Consider the following 14,460-nt stretch of genomic DNA (forward strand, 5'->3'; position numbering starts at 1 on the left):
ATTGTCAAAGACTCCAGCCACCCTAGTCATAAACTGTTCTCTCTGCTACTGCACGGGAAGCGGTACCGGAACGACAAGTGTAGGTCCAAAAGGCTTCTTAACAGCTTCTACCAGCAGTCAACTAAATAAATAGTAGGTTTATACTAGTTAACTAGTATAGACCTACTATTTATTAATTTAACTAGTATAGGCCTACTATTTATTTAGTTAACTAGTATAGACCTACTATTTATTTATTAAAAAACAGCCCCAGACGATTAATCCTTCTTCATTAAACTTTACAGTTGGCACTATGCATTGGGGCAGGTAGTGTTTTCCTGGCATAAGCCAAACCCAGATAAATCTGTCAGACTGCCAGATGGTGAAGCGTGATTCATCACTCTAGAGAATGAATTTCATGAAGCTCCCGACAAACAGTTATTGTGCTGACGTTGCTTCCAGAGGCAGTTAGGAACTCGATGGTGAGTTTTGCAACTGAGGACAGACAATTTTTACGCGTTACGCACATGAGCACTCAGTGGTCCAGTTCTGTGAGCTTGTGTGGCCTACCACTTCGCGACTGAGCCGTTGTTGCTCCTAGACGTTTCCACTTCACAATAACAGCCCTTACAGTTGACCAGGGCAGCTCTAGCAGGGCAGACATTTGATGAACTGACTTGTTGGAAAGGTGGCATCCTATAATGGTGCCACGTTGAAAGTCACTGAGCTCTTCAGTAAGGGCCATTCTACTGCCAAGGTTTGTCTATGGAGATTGCATGGCTGTGTGCTCGATTGTATACGCCTGTCAGCAACGGGTGTGGCTGAAAAAGCTGAATCCACTAATTTGAAGGGGTGTCCACATACTGCTGTATATATAGTGTATGATTTGTGGTGTAATATTGATGTGTGTCATATAGACAGGAGAAAGGTGAACAGCTGTTCTCCTGTCCTCAGAGCAGATGGCACATTTAGTGTTAAACACATCAGTATGCCTCAGTAATCAGTAGGCCTGGCTACCTTCAACACGGATATTAGACAAGAAGAAATGAGGAGGAGAGGAGCCATGCTAAAGCACACGGGCCAGAACCACCACCAACCAGAGGAGCCATGCTAAAGCACACGGGTCAGAACCACCACCAACCAGAGCAGCCGGGCCAGAACCACCAACAACTAGAGGTGCAGCCCAATCAGGTGACATCATATACGTTCCAAGTCTTTTTGCTAATAAAAGGTACCATAACTGATATTGGACTGAGTATTCAGTACAAGCTGATGCAGCTTTTAGTTTCCTCTGCCGGAAATGTGGGTCCAGCATGTCTGCGTCATCAGATTCAACCAATAAAGGGTTCAGTGATTGGAAGCATTCATTAGAAACAGGTAAAGGACTGAACAAACATGCCACCTCAAAATAACACTTAACATGTCAGGCTACCATGGAGGGAGAGAGAAATACTTAGAGAGACAGCGCAGAAAATATCCACATCGTTTAACATGGATCAGCCTGCTCTTCGTAGATATTGTCTGGGCTCTATTGTTGACATGACTGAACGTTTAGCAATTAATCAACTCCCTCTAAGAGGAGATGACCATGCATTCTAAAGCATTGGTATTTTATTAGGATCCCCATTAGCTGCTGAAATTTACAGAGGAAGAGGAAGACAGTGAACTGTACTAAAGCAGGACAGAGGAAGAGGAAGACAGTGGACTGTACTAAAGCAGGACAGAGGAAGAGGAAGACAGTGGACTGTACTAAAGCAGGACAGAGGAAGAGGAAGACAGTGAACTGTACTAAAGCAGGACAGAGGAAGAGGAAGACAGTGGACTGTTCAACAGCAGGACAGAGGAAGACAGTGGACTGTACTAAAGCAGGACAGAGGAAGAGGAAGACAGTGGACTGTACTAAAGCAGGACAGAGGAAGAGCAAGACAGTGGACTGTACTAAAGCAGGACAGAGGAAGAGGAAGACAGTGGACTGTACTAAAGCAGGACAGAAGAAGAGGAAGACAGTGGAATGTTCCACAGCATGACAGAGGAAGACAGTGGACTGTTCCACAGCATGACAGAGGAAGAGGAAGACAGTGGACTGTTCTACAGCAGGACAGAGGAAGAGGAAGACAGTGGACTGTTCTACAGCAGGACAGAGGAAGAGGAAGACAGTGGACTGTTCTACAGCAGGACAGAGGAAGACAGTGGGCTGTAATAAAGCAGGACAGAGGAAGAGGAAGACAGTGGGCTGTTCTACAGCATGACAGAGGAAGAGGAAGACAGTGGGCTGTACTAAAGCATGACAGAGGAAGACAGTGGGCTGTTCTTGTTTGAGTATACCCTCCAAAAGGTCCCAGAGTTGGCCCAGATTGCACCAATCATTCACCATAACGCAACCTGCATGAGCCACGACATCCAGAACAACTTAATAAAAGTGACAGAGCAGATTACTGAGTGACAGAGCATGTTACTGAGTGACAGAGCAGATTACTTAGTGACAGAGCAGATTACTGAGTGACAGAGCAGATTACTGAGTGACAGAGCAGATTACTTAGTGACAGAGCAGATTACTTAGTGACAGAGCAGATTACTTAGTGACAGAGCAGATTACTTAGTGACAGAGCAGATGACTGAGTGACAGAGCAGATGACTGAGTGACAGAGCAGATGACTGAGTGACAGAGCAGATTACTTAGTGACAGAGCAGATTACTGAGTGACAGAGCAGATTACTGAGTGACAGAGCAGATTACTTAGTGACAGAGCATATTACTGAGTGACAGAGCAGATTACTTAGTGACAGAGCAGATTACTTAGTGACAGAGCAGATTGTCAGGGAAGGAATAGTGGAATTGTTATATTAAAGGGGACAGAATGAGAGACCCCACAGGCTGCGCAAACATTTCAATCCTCCTTTGGTTTGTTGATGGAAACTATGACATAAAACACTGCCTCCTGACCATTACCACTGCAGATGCAGGTGATGCCAACACTCTCACAACTGACCTGGGCTGAGAACTCCCTACTGACCTGGGCTGAGAACTCCCTACTGACCTGGGCTGAGAACTCCCTACTGACCTGGGCTGAGAACTCCCTACTGACCTGGGCTGAGAACTCCCTACTGACCTGGGCTGAGAACTCCCAACTGACCTGGGCTGAGAACTCACAAAATCCTGAGTCAAGTCTACGACGGCGCCTCTGTGATGTCGGAGAAGCACGGGGGAATGCAGAAACTCCTATGGCAGAAATTGGTTAGGCACATTCCTTATGTTCAATCCTTTAACTACCAGCTTCATCTGTTGGTGGTCCATTTCCTCTGAGGAGGTCATATGAGAATTTTTCAACATTATTAACCTTCTTTACAAATCTGTAAGAAAGCCCACTATTGGAGTTCATTTACAAGGGGGAGACACTGAAACACATGCTCGACCGGCACTGGATAGGTCACCTGGCCACTGTAAAGTCATCCTCAAATCCTCCAAGGAACATATCCCAGTTGCTGACACACATTGAAAACACACAAGGTTTTTTTCCCGGCAGATCTGAGAGTCGAGGTAAGGGGGTTGCTTCGCGTAATATCAAAGCTCAGCTTCAGGGGTATAGCCCTCATAGTAAACAACATCCTATTACTTTCAGACCAAACAACGTGTTCCAGTCAAAAGAGAAGCATCTCCTGACAGCCGTCCAACTGGGGAATATCGGAGGGTGTTGCCGGTCTCCACACTGAGACAGAGTTTTATGGAGCTATGGAATCAGTGTTGATGCAGCAGGCCCAGGGCCAATCAAGAGGAGCAGCAGGCCCAGGGCCAATCAAGAGGAGCAGCAGGCCCAGGGCCAATCAAGAGGAGCAGCAGGCCCAGGGCCAATCAAGTGGAGCAGCAGGCCCAGGGCCAATCAAGAGGAGCAGCAGGCCCAGGGCCAATCAAGTGGAGCAGCAGGCCCAGGGCCAATCAAGTGGAGCAGCAGGCCCAGGGCCAATCAAGAGGAGCAGCAGGCCCAGGGCCAATCAAGAGGAGCAGCAGTCCCAGGGCCAATCAAGAGGAGACGCACAACCAACAGAAATGTACAAGACTATGTGATTGAAGAATCAACGGGAGCAGGACACAACCATGATGAAGAGGAGACAGAGCAATGGAGACTGTTCTATAGTGCAATAGATACAGTACGTGCAGAGATGAATGGGTGCTTTGGAGAGCGCGGCAGCGTACTCATGGAATCGCTTCGCTCACTGGATCCAGAGGGCAACATGTTTCTGGATGAAACAAAGTCAAGCCCCTCTTGGAGTTGACCAACACAGAGCTTTTAGATGCTGAGTATGCTGTTGCCCGCCAGTTCCTCCAAATGGATGGGTCAGCTGCTGGTACCCTGTCCAGCAACACACACTATCCCAACATCAGTAGCATCACAATGGACACAGCTAACACAGTTGGACAGGATTGGCTCTGCACACAGTCCAGTTCGTCTTCAGCCAGCCCGGAAGACTTTCCATCAGTACCACAGGGTTTAGTGCCTCCCAGCTTGGAGAGCCTATCTTGTACCTCTCTGAACTCAGGGCAGGCAGAGAGGCCCTGCCACTATTCTACGTAACGGGAGCAGCGTTGTGTGCCGAGCTGGTTCTTGAGCTGGGGCACTGCCCAGAGAGAACGGTTTCTGTAGGACCTTTTGGGAAAAGCTGTGCAAGGGAAAGTGTGTACACTCGTTCAAATCGTTCTTCTTAGGGCTAGGCCCCTTTTGTCTCCACTTCCTGTCTGAATGACGTGCCCAAAGTAAACTGCCTGTAGCTCAGGCCCTGAAGCAAGGATATGCCTATAATTGGTACCATTGGAAGAAAAACACTTTGAAGTTTGTAGAAATGTTAAAATACTGTAGGAGAATATAACACAATAGATATGGTAGGAGAAAATCCAAAGAAAAACCAACCAGAATCTTTTGTTGTTGAGAGACCATCCTCTTAGAAATGCAAGAGAAAGGTCATATGCAATTCCTATGTCAGGTTAACTTCAAAAACGAATAAGAAATAACAGTTTTAGTAGAAAGACACAGTCTTGGAAATTCATGTTTGCATGCGCCATGAAGACAGGATGCACCTGCTAAAATCGGTTTCTTATCAAACATACTTCTTTCCGAAAGAAAAATTATAGTTTGATTACATTTGAGGGTATCTGAGGAGTAAATAGAAATGTATTTTGACTTGTTAAAACAAAGTTTAGGGGTAGATTTTCAGATTCCTTTCTCTGCAAGTTGAACGAGTGGATTACTCAAATCGATGGTGCCAACTAAACAGTCTTTTTGGGATATAAAAAAGGATTTTATCTAACAAAACGACACTTCATGTTATAGCTGGGACCCTTTTGATGACAAATCAGAGGAAGATTTTCAAAAAGTAAGTGAATATTTAATCGTTATATGTGAATGTATGAAACCTGTGCCGGTGGAAAAATATTTTGATGTGGGGCGCTGTCCTCAAACAATCGCATGTTATGTTTCCACTGTAATGCCTACTGTAAATCGGACAGGGCAGTTTGATTAACAAGAATTTAAGCTTTCAGACAAAATAAGACACTTGTATGTTCCTGAATGTCAACCAATATAAGACAGCTTTCAACCAATAAAATCCATAATATTTATGATTATTTACTTGAATTGCGCTCCCTCCAGTTTCACCGGAAGATGCCCCGCTAGCGGGACACCGATCCTTAAGAAGTGGACAGCCCACCAAATATATTTCAGCTTCAACTGCGACCCAATGGTTTGTCATGGAGTGAGGAGGACAGGACCTGCACATTCTAGAAGAGAAGGGCCCAATCTTTGTTGCCCACTTCTACAGAGGTGTAGCTGGGACAGCAAGCAGGGATTATTGAGGGATCCAGGAGAACAGTGTAGAATGGGTAAACAATGAGTGGGAGGTAGACAGAAACAAGTCAAGTTGATAGAGTGGTACATGGGGAAGCATATGTGTGGAGACAGTGAAATACAAGGTGACAGGTAGTCTAGTGGTTAAGAGCGTTGGGCCAGTAAACAAAAGGTTGCTGGTTCGAATCGCTGTGCCAACCAAGTGAAAAATATGTTGATGTGCTCTTGAGCAAGGCACTTAACCCTAATTGCTGCTGTAAGTCACTTTGGATAAGAGCATGTGCTAAAATGTACATTTCCACACCTGTAGGTGAGGGGAATGAACACTGAAAATGCTTCTGACCATCTTCCACAAGACCCTGGAGGCAATGCCAAGTGTCCTGGTAGAAGTATGTTTAATGTTTGGAGCCTCCACTGTCATAGAAGAAGTCTGCTTTAATGTTCCTAAAATACTTTTAAAAAATGACTTTCAAATGAGAGTTTACAAGAAAATACCTGAAAAAAAATCTGTACACTGTATCCATTTATTTTCCTTTATAGTTTGTTGCCCTACGCATGGACATAATCCGCCTACACCTATTTTTTTTTTCTTCGAAACCTTGTTTGTTTTTGTCAGCAATTAGACATTGATCTTTGACCAAACATTGATCCTACAGTATGTCTCTACATGATGTATAAAACCAGGCATTTACTGGAAACTACATTGAAGTACAGTTACAGATTGAAGTGTTTAAATTGTAGTTTGTTTCAATGTTAACATCTTTGATGATGGTGAAAAAAAATTGAGGACAAGAACGAAAGGAAAACATGATTAAAATACCAAGATGTTTTTACCTCATCAATAGACTATTAGATTATAGCCTGTACTGTGTTAAACAGTTAGCTGTGTTATAGTCTGTACTGTGTTAAACAGTTAGCTGTGTTATAGTCTGTACTGTGTTAAACAGTTAGCTGTGCTATAGTCTGTACTGTGTTAAACAGGAGGCTGTGTTATAGTCTGTACTGTGTTAAACAGGAGGCTGTGTTATTGCTGTATGATAGTGATCATCCTGTAGGCTACTACAGTCTTATTGTTTTTTGTAAAACTATAACTTATTAGTGTGTTTTATTTGTTGATTGCAGTCTGTTTAAAGATGAGGTTTTTTCCTTTTCTTCTCCATTGCTTCCAGTTGTTCCAAGTGGATTCAGAATCTGTATTGTTGGCTTACCGTTTCATTGTTGGTGGTGCTAAATCTTCACTCATAAAATTAGAAAATATATATTATATTATTTTGAAAATACATTTGATTAGTATTATAATGTTTCTTAGGACAAATTCATAATGGATTTCTTTGTGATGGTGTATATTCAACAGGTTTATTAAAATAACTGGCAAGGGCCCGGTGTGATAAATAGTTTTTGGTCTTGACAGCGGTTCCACACGTTCTGTGACACTCAAGTTGTGTGTGGGGAAAACAAGTATAATTTCTATGTTATTCTGATGTATTCCTTTATATTAAATCTTATTATAATATGTGTGTTTAAAAAAATGTTTTATGAACACAACAAATACAAAAAAAAAAAAAGAAATATACAAACAAGAGTACAAAACCTAACAGACAGGGGTATTACCTATCAAGATTCATTTTCAATTGGTTAAAATACTTTTATGGTGCGTATTGCTTTTACATTTACTGATCATTTCAAAATAATATTTCAAGTCTATCTTAAATAATGTGAAAAGGGGTTTGCTCTCTGTCCACTTCATTGTATGGACAAAGAATCTTCCATGAAAGATAAACAAATTAATAATGAAAGTTAAATCAGGGTCCATTTCCTTTGGATCAAAATAAAACATAATATCAGTCTTTCAAATTAACATTAATAGTTGCTTCTTTTAAAATAAAATCTTCTAACTCACTCCAAAATCTTCTGACATAAGAGCAGTCCCAAAATAAATGGTCAAGAGTCTCTGGGTCACAATCACAAAATACACATTTGTTATCAATAGCTATTTTAAATCTGTGTATAATAAAGGTCTTTACAGGGCAGATTCTATGAATGAGTTTGTATGATACTTCTTTCACCTTATTAGATATACAATATTCACCAGATAACAACGAAACTTTGTTCCAGTTCACTTGTCCTCGGGCTGCATTCCAGTACATTTTAGCAGAGGGAATAGTAACATATTGACATAGTTTCCTTATATACATGTTATTACATTTATAGTTTACAATGTCAATTCCTTGTAGCTGTATTGAGGCTACAAAATCCTCAACAGTTGCACTTGGAGTATTGTTATATTCTCCTAAAAGAAGAATAGCACCTTTAGGGACAGCTCTAACAACAATTTGATACTCCTCAGGAGTGAATGTAACATTGTGTGTTCTAATAAATTCTGGATAATCATATAGTTATCCATCATTGTTCAGTAATTGTTTAACCCAAATAATGTTGTTGTCAAACCAGTTCTGGAAAAACAAAGACTTGTTTTTGTATTTTATGTCTTTATTATTCCAGATTGTATACCTATGAGGGGAAAAATTGTGTTTGTACATGAGGTTCCAAGTTAGAAGTACTTGTTTATGAAAGTTTGCAAGCTTAATAGGGATTTTACCCAAATCAAAGTTGCATTTGAGTAAGAATTCAAGACCACCAATTTGTTGGAATATTAAATTAGGGATGATATTCCAGATGCAATCCTTATTTCTTAAATCGTTTTGCATCCATTTAATTTTAAATATTATATTAGAGGTTTTAAAATCCAGAGCATTCAACCCTCCCTCACCTTGGGTGCTACATATTACCGCTTTTCTTTAATGTGGTTTATTCCTCCATATGAAGTTAAATAATTTAGTATCAAGCATTTTAGTTACTGATAGAGGAACATCCAAGGCAAGGGAGGAATAAACTAATCTGGACAGACCTTCAGATTTTGATAAAAGTACACGTCCAGATAAAGAAAGACCTCTTAATAACCAGGAGTTAAATATCTTTCCAATTTTCTCTACAATAGGAGAGAAATTTAAGTTGGCCCTTTATTTCTGATCTTTGCTAACTGTAATACCAAGATATGTGATCCCATCTTTTACAGGGATATTACATACTGAGTTTAAGTCACATCTTTTCAACGCAAATAATTCACATTTCCCAATATTCAGAGATAAACCTGATACATGTGTGAAGGCATTAATACACTCAATAGCTTTCTCGACTTCATTATGATCTTTCAAAAAAATGGTGGTGTCGTCAGCCAATTGTGAACATTTTATCTCTTCGTCTTGTATCTGAACACCCCTAAAACTATCCTTATTTATATGAAGTGCCATAACTTGTGTGACCAATAAAAATAAGAAGGGAGAAATTGGACATCCTTGTTTCATTCCACGTCTAATGTCAAATCTTTGTGAAGTTCCATGGGATAATTTAACAGAGCTGTTACTATTATTGTAAAGTGTCTTAATAACATTTTGAAATTATTGACCAAAACCAAAAAAATCGAAGAGTCTCAAAAAGAAAATAATGTTCAACTGTATCAAATGCCTTGTAAGAGTCTACAAATAAAATAAAGCTATCTTCCATAATGTGCTCATTGTAGTCTATGAAGTCCAATACTAGTCGAATATTATTACACATATATATATATATATATACATACATACACACACACACACACACACACACACACACACACACACACACACACACACACACACACACACACACACACACACACACACACACACATATACACACACATATACATATACATACATATACATACATACATACATACATATATGCCCTTCATAAAACCAGACTGGGTATCGTCAATGATTTGGCCAAGACCTTTTGAAGTCTTTCTGCAAAGATGGATGCAAGTATCTTTCCATCATTGTTCATTAATGTGATTGGTCTCCAATTTTCTAACGTCATAGAATCTTTGTTTGGTTTGGGGATTACAGAAATGAGGCCCTGTGTCATAGAAACAGGCAGAACCCCTAAATCAATTGCCTCCTTAAAAAGATTAAATATAAATTCAATAATATCCTCCTGAAAATATTTATAGAATTCACTGATAATGCCATCATTCCCTGGAGATTTGTTCTCTTTCAAGTTGCTGATACATTTTTTTATTTCATTAATAGAAATCATTTCATCACAAGACTTTTGGAAGTCTTCATCTATGAATTTTGCACAGTCTTTGACAGAGTCTAGAAAGGCAGATATGTCACTAGTAGGACAGGCATTACTGGTATAACGGTCACCATAGAATTCTGAAACATATTTTGAAATATCTTTGGGGTTTTCATTTTCTTTGCCATCTATATTGAGCTTATGAATAGATGCAAATTCAGAATTCTTTCTTTCTAAATTGTAAAAGTATTTTGTATTTTTTTTACCTTCCTCCAACCATCTCCTTCTTGATCTTGCAAATGCCCCTTTTGCTCTCTCTTCATACATTCGGTCCATTTCTAGTTGTAAAGAGAATAACTGACCCTTTCCTTCTTCATCAAGGTCCTCCATGGAGATTAGAGAAAGTATTTCCTTAACAAGTTTATCTTCCCTTAATCTTTTAAGTTCAGCAATTTTTTACCTCTCTTCATGGCTGTTTGTCTTATTTCATACTTCATTAATTCCCAATATTTCCCATAAGACTTAAATATCTTTGGCATCCATCTTGAAATGATCATCTTCCAACAGTCTACTATTGAGTTTCCAATAACTCCGATTCGGTTTAACTTCAGATCTATTAATATTTAAAGATAAGAATATAACTTTATGATCAGTAAGAATTGATGGTTCAATTGATACCTTGGCTACAGAATGATGTAATGAATTAGAAATCAACCAGAAGTCAATTCTGGACTGTCTGGACATGTCCTTGTTACTCCAAGTGAATTCCTTTTCATCAGGATATTTAGATCTCCAAATATCAACTAATCCAAGACCAAGACATAGGTTATTAAACTCAGGATTAACTATGCAGGATCTGTTAGGAGGGGGATATCTGTCAATCATCACATTAGATACAGAATTAAAATCTCCACCTAATATAATTTTGATATCCTGAAATACACATATAACTCTATTAATTTCTTCTTCAAATTCTTGAAATAATATCCTGTTGTTTGGTTTGTTGTTGGATGCATAAATATTCCCTAATAAAAACATTTCACTGTTGAAATTTACTGTTAAAATTAACCAACGTCCAGAGTGGTGAATCTTACTACTGATGACCTTCCCTTTAAATGCACCTCTTAAAACTGTTACACCTGCAGAGTGGTTGTTGCCATATGATAACCAGATATCGTTACCCCATTGATTTTTCCAAAAAGATAGATCGGAAGAACAAGCATGAGTCTCTTGTAAAAAGTAAAAGTCTGCGTTAAACCGTTTGCAATACAGGAAAATGGCCTTACGCTTGAGTAAATGACGAATACCCCTGACATTAATTGAACAAAGAGATAAAGACAAACTTCAACCAACAACCTTGTTATGCTAATATAAGCTTTTCCTAAGGATATGTAACTCTAAAGGATTTCCATCCCATTGTTAACCTCTCCAACAAAAACACAAACAAATACTGGTCATAAAGTTACCAAAGTATTGTTACTCCCACAAGGGGGAAACATTGTGTAGACTTTACAATAAGCAGTTATTCACATATAGTTAGTGTTTAGTTTACCAGTTCTCAGGTCAGCCTTTTCTCATTCAAATGTTTGTGTACATTTTTATAGTAAAAGGCTGCTTTTCACCTGGTAATCAGTTTTTTGGCCTGACAGTTCTGTCCGAGTTAGACTCTGGCTCTCACTCAAATGTTCTGATTTCTTTCCCATCGATGATCACTCTTGCATTGATAAAAAAAAATGCACTTTTCCCTGCCTTTCGAGCTGCAGCCACCATCGGCCACAGTTTCTCTCTTGTCACTTTGTCTGCTGAGGTCAGATCCTCCGTGAACCTCAATTTCTGTTTGATGAGGAATTCACAATTCTTTGCTCGCCTCCAAAGAAGATCCCAGGTAGATCTGTTGGTGAACCGGATGATGGTTGTCCTCGGTCTCTTGTCTTGATCCTTAAGTCTTCCCAAACGATGGACGATGTCTACATTTTCCTGAAGTTTGGCTTTTGATTCGGGAATGACAGCTCCACAGATGTCAACCACTCTGCATTTGATGTCCTCACCTGCCTGCTCTGGAATTCCATGGAGCCTCAGGTTCCACCTGTGCTGGTATCTCTCCGCCTCATTCACCTTTTGAGTTCAGCCACCTTCTTTTCATTTTCCTGGCTCATAACTTCCACTTTCTTCATGTCACTTTTGAGGGTTTTCACTTCTCCGAAGATAAAGTGAGCAGATTTTTTAATGGCCTCAATTTTCATCGTATTCACCCTAATCATGACCTCCAAGCCATTTGCCCTTTCATCTATCGTTGCTGTCAAAAGCATTACAATATTGTTTTGCGTCTCAAGAAGTGACATACCCTCTTGGCCCCTCAGCTTTTTCCCCTGGGGCTTGAATGGAGTGCCGGGGTCATAAGGTAAAGGCCTGAGCTGGGGACTGGAGTGCCGGGGTCGTAAGGTAAAGGCCTGAGCTGGGGACTGGAGTGCCGGGGTCATAAGGTAAAGGCCTGAGCTGGGGACTGGAGTGCCGGGGTCATAAGGTAAAGGCCTGAGCTGGGGACTGGAGTGCCGGGGTCGTAAGGTAAAGGCCTGAGCTGGGGACTGGAGTGCCGGGGTCATAAGGTAAAGGCCTGAGCTGGGGACTGGAGTGCCGGGGTCGTAAGGTAAAGGCCTGAGCTGGGGACTGGAGGGCCGGGGTCATAAGGTAAAGGCCTGAGCTGGGGACTGGAGTGCCGGGGTCATAAGGTAAAGGCCTGAGCTGGGGACTGGAGTGCCGGGGTCGTAAGGTAAAGGCCTGAGCTGGGGACTGGAGTGCCGGGGTCATAAGGTAAAGGCCTGAGCTGGGGACTGGAGTGCCGGGGTCGTAAGGTAAAGGCCTGAGCTGGGGACTGGAGTGCCGGGGTCGTAAGGTAAAGGCCTGAGCTGGGGACTGGAGTGCCGGGGTCATAAGGTAAAGGCCTGAGCTGGGGACTGGAGTGCCGGGGTCATAAGGTAAAGGCCTGAGCTGGGGACTGGAGTGCCGGGGTCGTAAGGTAAAGGCCTGAGCTGGGGACTGGAGTGCCGGGGTCATAAGGTAAAGGCCTGAGCTGGGGACTGGAGTGCCGGGGTCGTAAGGTAAAGGCCTGAGCTGGGGACTGGAGTGCCGGGGTCATAAGGTAACGGCCTGAGCTGGGGACTGGAGTGCCGGGGTCATAAGGTAAAGGCCTGAGCTGGGGACTGGAGGGGCGCAAGATGTGAGCGTTGTTGTCCGTGTTCACCGCATTTTCATCACCCATTGCAGTATTTCCCCCTACAGTTACATTCTGAAGAGAGTATGATTTTGGGTACTCATCTTTAGTGGTTAATTGTCCATCTGACTATCTCTCCCTTTCTTTCCTGTTGGTTCTGGCAGTTTCCATGTACGTTCGACAAGCTAGTTTTTGAGCTAGCTAACTTATCAGGCTATCTAGTGTTGTCGCAAACTTCATTTTAGAGGTGAATATTTGCAGAAAGTAATCAATTACTTTGGTAAATAAACTAAACCATATTCATACAGGGTTTTATGAACGTAGAAATAATCCAATGGTCATAATTGGGTAAGGAAATCCAATAATTCCTTCAGCTACCAAAATAAATAATCTGCACTGACTGCCATCTTGCGCGCCATCCTCATAATATATGTGTGTTGACTGATCAGGGGAATGTTAGTGTGTCTCGTCTGTTTAATGATCAAAATAACAACTATTGATTTAATTTGCATGGTACAGCCATATAGCCATATAGCCATGCAGCCATGCAGCCATGTAGCCATGCAGCCATGTAGCCATGTAGCCATGCAGCCATGTAGCCATGCAACCTAGGCTTCACAGATCAATGACGGAGTTAAACTCAAAATATGCTATTCTATGCTTTTGAAAATACATTTTATTCATTTTTTAAAGTATTTCAGGACCTGCCTAAAGAAATGAATAATGGATGTGTCTGTGATGATGTTTATATTCAATGGATTTATCATGGTAGATGCCCAACCACAGTCCTCAGTGGAGGTAGAAAAGTATTTTTCCTGCAAGAATAAGGTAAAAATGTGGCTGTTTTTTACATGCAAGATACCGACATTCCTATGTGAACTATGTTGTTCCATAGAGGTAATTATATTCTGGACGCTTCCCAATCGACTTAATTACTGTCGGAATTCATCTTGCCTTGGTCTGCAAATGCCATCAAAGATTTGCATTAGTCTATTATAAAAGGCCATATCAATATGAAGTGTTGTCAGTAAAAGAAATAAGATTTTTATTGAAATCTATTTGCCGTTTCATGTAGTAGACCATGTATGATAGAAAGCTGCTGAAGTTAGAGATTAATATACCGTCAACGAGGACGTTAATGAGGAAGTCTACTGATCGCCAGCAGGCCACGTCAACAAGTGGAACATACCATTATTCAGGCCTACATTGTGCATTTTCTTATGGGTTTGAAATGCTTTATAACAATGGGTATTTGAATTCCAACACCACCCGTTGTATAATTTGTATTTTTACATCTCAATAACAAAGGCTGTGT

At 41.0% G+C, this 14,460-nt stretch overlaps 1 protein-coding gene across 3 annotated transcripts in view; it reads right to left on the bottom strand.

Annotated features, from left to right (window-relative positions):
- Nucleotides 1-14,460, bottom strand: part of LOC115160200 (ciliary neurotrophic factor receptor subunit alpha-like) — a 277,461-nt gene that overhangs the window by 12,609 nt on the left and 250,392 nt on the right. The gene's annotated exons all lie outside the window — the stretch shown is intronic.

The sequence above is a fragment of the Salmo trutta genome, chromosome 23 (assembly GCF_901001165.1).
Source record: "Salmo trutta chromosome 23, fSalTru1.1, whole genome shotgun sequence".
Lineage (NCBI taxonomy): Eukaryota > Metazoa > Chordata > Actinopteri > Salmoniformes > Salmonidae > Salmo > Salmo trutta.